Source organism: Cololabis saira, chromosome 23 (assembly GCF_033807715.1).
Source record: "Cololabis saira isolate AMF1-May2022 chromosome 23, fColSai1.1, whole genome shotgun sequence".
Lineage (NCBI taxonomy): Eukaryota > Metazoa > Chordata > Actinopteri > Beloniformes > Belonidae > Cololabis > Cololabis saira.
Genome location: NC_084609.1, coordinates 10,038,552 through 10,044,551, shown reverse-complemented (window position 1 = coordinate 10,044,551; position 6,000 = coordinate 10,038,552).

Here is a 6,000-nt window from a genome sequence, read left to right as displayed (position 1 = left end):
TTAAGGAGCCTTGTTTTTCTTTATGAGGGACAAAATAAATAAAACCATAGTATTGAAAATGTTGCTCTCATAATAGAAAGTATTGACTAATAAACGGCCTAAAAATCTCATTATTTAACGGAGTCAAAGCTGCGCTGTTATTCTCTTTTCGGCCACTTGGAGGCAGCACATCAACATGTGAAAACTTTTCAAACTCAATATTAATTTTCATTTGAAGTCATGTTCTGGGAACCTGAAAACTTTTATTCTTTTATTATTCTTCATTTTATCGTGGATCTTTTCCACTTCTGATCACTGAAGGGAATGCAACAGCACGTAAAAGTTTGGACACCCTAAAATGCAAATCTAAACCTATGTTTGACTACAAAATACCTAAATGGACTCCTGCAGGATTAGATTGCTCTGGGTGGTTGGATTACTGGTGCCTCACTGCGAAGTCCAGCATCAGAGGTTTGCAACTGCAGATCTAAACAAAACTGATGCATTTTGGAAACAAGTTCAGATAGTGAAGTCGAAATAAATTGTTAAGGCTGCAGTTAACAAGAGTAAAAAAAGAGGGCACATCTTCCTTGGCTACACCGTGTACCTTTGGGAGGTTTCTGAATATTTTTCTTTTTTTTTCTTAAGTCCGTTCGACCAAAGCAGAATCAACAATTTGTGAACACATCTTGAAAGAGCACAACTTTGCAAAAGAGCTGCAGAATCTCAAAGACATAGAAACAAATTCAAAGAAGAATGGATGACAAATCCACAGCAAAAGCAATAAAACACTCTTAGTATACAGATGTACCTTATTGTGGATTTCATTAATATGTAAAGACTATCCAAAATGTCCATAATTTTGCTTCAGGCCCCCCAAAAAAGTAATCTCAGTAATAATGCCAAAGAAGTGTGTAATCTTTAATGCAGCTGCTTCTTTCTTTCTAACTTTTCCTCATATTTTAATTACACATATACCAGGGTAAATAACTATTGAGATGTGCCATATTCAACCACGGCCTACTTTCATTTCGTCTGAAGAGGAAAAAACTGTTTTGTTTTTCAGGTCAGCACCAGAAAAAAGGTGGAAAAATATTTTTCCTGGCAGAAATGTTTCTTTCTACGTCACACCTTTGTGTTCAAGAGCACCGAATGATATAGCACAGGGAAAAACGAGCAAAATAGTCTTTAAAAAAAAAAAAAAAAATTCCCTTCTGTTACTTCATGAAGCTGGAAGGACAAACCAGGCATCACTGCTCCCTTGTGTGAGTTTAAGCTGCATCCAGAACCCCAGACTGGAAAATGCTGATCAAGAAGAACAAAACGCTCTAAAGTTTCACGTGTGAGCAGATCACATAATTTGTTCCAGCATGTGTGCTTTCAGCCATGATCTGTTTTTGCTTTGCTCCTCTTTACACTGATTACAAATCCTAAAGAGAGGAGGCAGGAATTGATCAGTTGTGTCCAGTACTCGAGTTGTAAAAAGAAAATCAGGGGGGATGGTGGATTTTATCATATGGGGACAGATAATTTGTGCTGATTACAAATAATATAATATATTACAAATAATAGCACTGACCAAAACACCTGCAGAAATACTGCAGGAATGACATAGCAGCAGTTAAATGCAGCCTTCTGTAAGCTTTAAATATCCACTGGGCTTACATCAAATACATCAAAACACAACAATAAAAAACACTTTTCTGAACTTATCAATATGACTCTGTCCTTCACAGGATAAGTAAAATGGATCACTGCAAAAACGCAAAATCTTAACAAGAATATTTGTCTTATTTCTAGTTAAAATGTCTCATTTTAGTAAAGAAATCTCATTACACTTAAAACAAGACTCATCACTGGAAAAAACAACAATTTTCACCTGTTTCAAGTAGATTTTCACTTAAAATAAGTAGAAAAATCTGCCAGTGGAACAAGATTTTTTTGCTTGTAATGAGAAGATAAATCTTGTCCCACTGGCAGATTTTCCTACTTATTTCAAGTGAAAATTTACCTGAAACAGGTGAAAATTGTCAAATAAGTTATTTTTCTGGTGATGACTCTAAATGTTGAAATAGCAGTAAAACGTAAGTTACGGATGTAACTATGGTTCTGTGAATTCCTGGATGACTGCCAGTGGCAGTAAACAGAGTGGATATGTCTCCTCGCGCTCCGCGCAGGTCGAGATTTAATAACAACAGTGTCACGTGAGTGACGTGTAGGCTACCTGTGCGTCTATAAATACCGCCCGGTAGACTACATCCGGCCTCCCAGAATCTTCTCGCAGGAAGTTCGGAGTGACCGGTGTGACTGGCAGTCATCCAGGAATTCACAGAACCATAGTTACATCCGTAACTTACGTTCTGTTTCATTCCTTCCAGACTGCCAGTGGCAGTAAACAGAGTGGATGACTCATACCAGCACTGTCACGAGGAACAACACCCACCTAGTGGTCAGCCGCAGAAGCCAAAGGCAGAACGGCCGAAGCCAGCGTGGACCCAGAGGCCACGTTAAGGCGATAGAATCTGGAGAAGGTGCACGGCACCGTCCAGGACGCCGCTGCACAGATCTCAGACAACGGTACCCCTCTCATTGCCGCCCAGGAAGTGGCCACACCCCTGGTGGAATGACAGACAACGCCTGAAGGGGCAGGTCTACCTGCCACGTCATAAGCCTGTTTGATTGCTTCAACAATCCAGTGGGAGAGCCGTTGCTTCGACAGGGCACGGCCCTTGTGCGCCCCCCTGTAGCACACAAACAACTGCTCAGAGCGTCGAAAGCTCTGTGTTGCCTGAAGGTACAGCCGCAACGCCCGGACCGGGCACAGCAAATTAGCCCGCTCCTCCAGCCGGGACTCAAACGGGGGAGGATGGTATGCTGCCAACTCTATGGCCTGATTGGCATGGTCAGGGGGTAACACCTTAGGCAGGAAAGCGACATTTGGCCACAGGGTCACTCCTGAGCTGTCTGCCTTCCACCGAAGGCACGTAGGACTGACTGAAAGGGCGTGGAGCTCGCTCACACGCTTGGCAGACGTAACAGCCAACAGAAAGGCAGTTTTCCATGACGTCGTCCCCAAGGACCCCCCTGCCATAGGCTCAAAGGGTGCCTCGCCCAAGGCCTGCAGGACCAGCGGCAGGTCCCATGCCGCTGTACGCTGCACTCTGGGGGGGCGCAGTCTCCTGGCACCCCGCAGAAACTGTGCCACCCAGTAATGCGCACCAACTGGTCTACCATCGATGTGGCCATGGTGGACAGAAATAGCCGCTACGTGCACCTTCAAGGTCGAGGCCGCCCGGCCCGCCTCAAACAGATACTGCAGGTACCGCAGTACAATTTGTAACGGACAGGAGATCGGGTCAAAACCCCCGTCCCTGCACCAGGAGGAGAAAGCGGCCCAGCAATGCGAATACACCCTTCTTGTGGAAGGAGCTCTAGCATTCTGCAAGGTCTCACATACCGAGGGCTCAAGGTGCGTCAAGAATGACCATCCCCTCTCAACGGCCAGGCCCAGAGTTGAAGGAGGCTCGGAGAGGGATGCCATACCTCCCCGCCCAGCTGGGACAGGAGGTCCGACCGTACTGGGAGCTGCCAAGGCTCCCCATCCAACAGGCTGAGGAGCGTGGAGAACCAAATCCTCGAGGGCCACTTGGGCGCCACCAGGAGGACCCTGTGACCCGATAATCTCACCCTGTGAAGCGTGGGCATCACCAGGGGAATCGGAGGGAACGCATAAAGGAGGCCTCTCGGCCAAGTGTTGGCGAGAGCGTCCATCCCGAGCGGGGCACTGGTCTCTGCCAAAGAGAACCACAGTGGACAATGAGTCGTACGCTCCGAGGCGAACAGATCCACACGGGCTTCCCCGTATCGATCCCAAATCATTCGCACCACCTGGGGGTGCAACCGCCAGTCCCCTGGGGGCAGCCGCCGGCGTGAGAGGGAATCCGCCACCACGTTGGCTCTGCCAGGGAGGTGCATTGCCCTCAAGGAGGCCAATTGAGGATGAGCCCACATCCACAATCTCCGGGCCTCGTTCAAGGAGTCCAGCGACCTGGTTCCCCCCTGGTGGTTGACATGAAACACTGTCGAAGTGTTGTCTGTCCGGACGAGGACATGCTTGCCCCTGAGAAAGGGCAAGAAGTGCCTCAACGCCAAGTAGACAGTCCGGAGTTCTAGGACATTGATGTGCCGTCCCCGCCACAGAGGGCCCCAAACCCCCTGGACTGACCTCTTCTGCCATACCGCACCCCAACCCTGAGGTGAGGCATCTGTTGTCACCACCTCTCGCCTCGAAGGGACTGAGCCGAGAGGAACACCGTGCAATAGAAAGGTGCTGTCCCGCCACCGGTGGAGATGAATAAGGCACTGGTGTGTAACCTTGACCTTGACCCACCTGTGAAGGCGAGGGTCCATCTGGAGGCTGTTGAACCACATCTGCAGGGGGCGCAGGTGCAGCAGCCCCAGAGGTGTCACAGCCGAGGCCGCCGACAGCATCCCCAGCAGTCGGAGCCATGTGTGGACGGGCAACCTCATCCCGAGGCGGAAGGACCGTAGCAGGTCCTGAATCCGCTCCGCCCGCTCTGCAGTAAGGCGTGCCTGCATCGATACGGAATCGAGGGACAGGCCGATGAAGGTGGTCTGCTGCGTAGGACGCAACAAGCTCTTCTCCCAATTTACCGACATGCCCAGAGCCTCGATATGTGTGAGGACCCTGGATGTCATCAGCTCCGCCTCCTGGAGCGAGGGGGCGCATATAAGCCAGTCGTCCAGATATGGGAGAATCTTTACTCCCGACAGGCATAGCGATGTCAAGGCCGCCCTCATGCATCTGGTGAAGATGCGAGGAGCCAGGGACAGGCCGAAAGGCAGGACGGTGAACTGGTAGGCGTGGCCTTGAAAGGCAAAACTGAGAAACCGTCTGTGGTCTGGGTGTATTGGGACGTGAAAGTAGGCGTCCTTGAGGTCTATGGAGGTGAACCACTCCCCTGGAGTGACAGATTGAAGGACGTCGCGTGTACGCAGCATCCGAAATGGGAGGACCTTCAGGTACTGGTTCAGACCCCGAAGGTCCAGCACAGGCCGAAGAGAAGTGTCTTTCTTCGGAATGAGGAAGTATGTTGAGTAAAACCCACTGCTCTGTGTATGTGGGTGAACTCTTGTGATGGCCTTTTTGTCCAAGAGTTTGGCTATCTCCTGTGACAAACACAGGGCCCTCCCGCGGTCTCTGACCGAGGTTTCCCTGACCCCGGAGGGTGGTGGGGGCCGGCGGCGGAACTGCAACCTGTAGCCCTGGGACAGTGTTTTCAAAACCCATACATCTGGAGAATGGGCTGCCCAATAGGCCAGGTGCTGATGTGAAAACCTGCCCACCGCCGGCCCGAGGCCCTCATAGAGTGCCTCGAGGATTATTTGGGGGTTTGGGGGGACGCTGGTGTTGCCCCTGCACCCGCTGAGACCGGCGAGGTGGAGGGTGTGCGCCCCTGGGCTGACGCCCACCACCCCCAGCAACCCGGCTGTGCTGCCAGGGCTGCGGAGGGGGGCTCGGGGGATGTGAGCGGCGCAGGTCTTGTGCGCCCCGTCTCCTGGAGTGCTGAGCTGGGGGTCCCATGCTCGCACTCCGACGACCCCAGGCCTCTGATGCCTGACCCGACTGCTTCCTGCGCTCCAACGCCTGTTCTGCCTCTGGCCCAAACAACCGGCCCGGCACTACAGGAAGCTTCCGTAGCGTCTGCCGGCAATCGTCAGACATGGGTGCCTGCGCCAGCCACACCTGACGCCGCGTCACCATCAGGGTGGACATCAGGCGGCCAAGCTCTCTGGTCATCAGCCCGAAGGCTTGGAGGGCAGCGTCGTTCGTGTCACCCAACTCCCCGCCCTCATGCTCCGACTGCAACATCTGGGACTGGGCGAGGAGGAGCACGGAGAGGGAGTTCCCAATGCGAGCCATGCGGCCTGCCGCATCATAAGCTGTCGAGAGAAGGCTATCCGTTACCCGGCACTGAGGCCTAGGACAGCGGGCCTTAT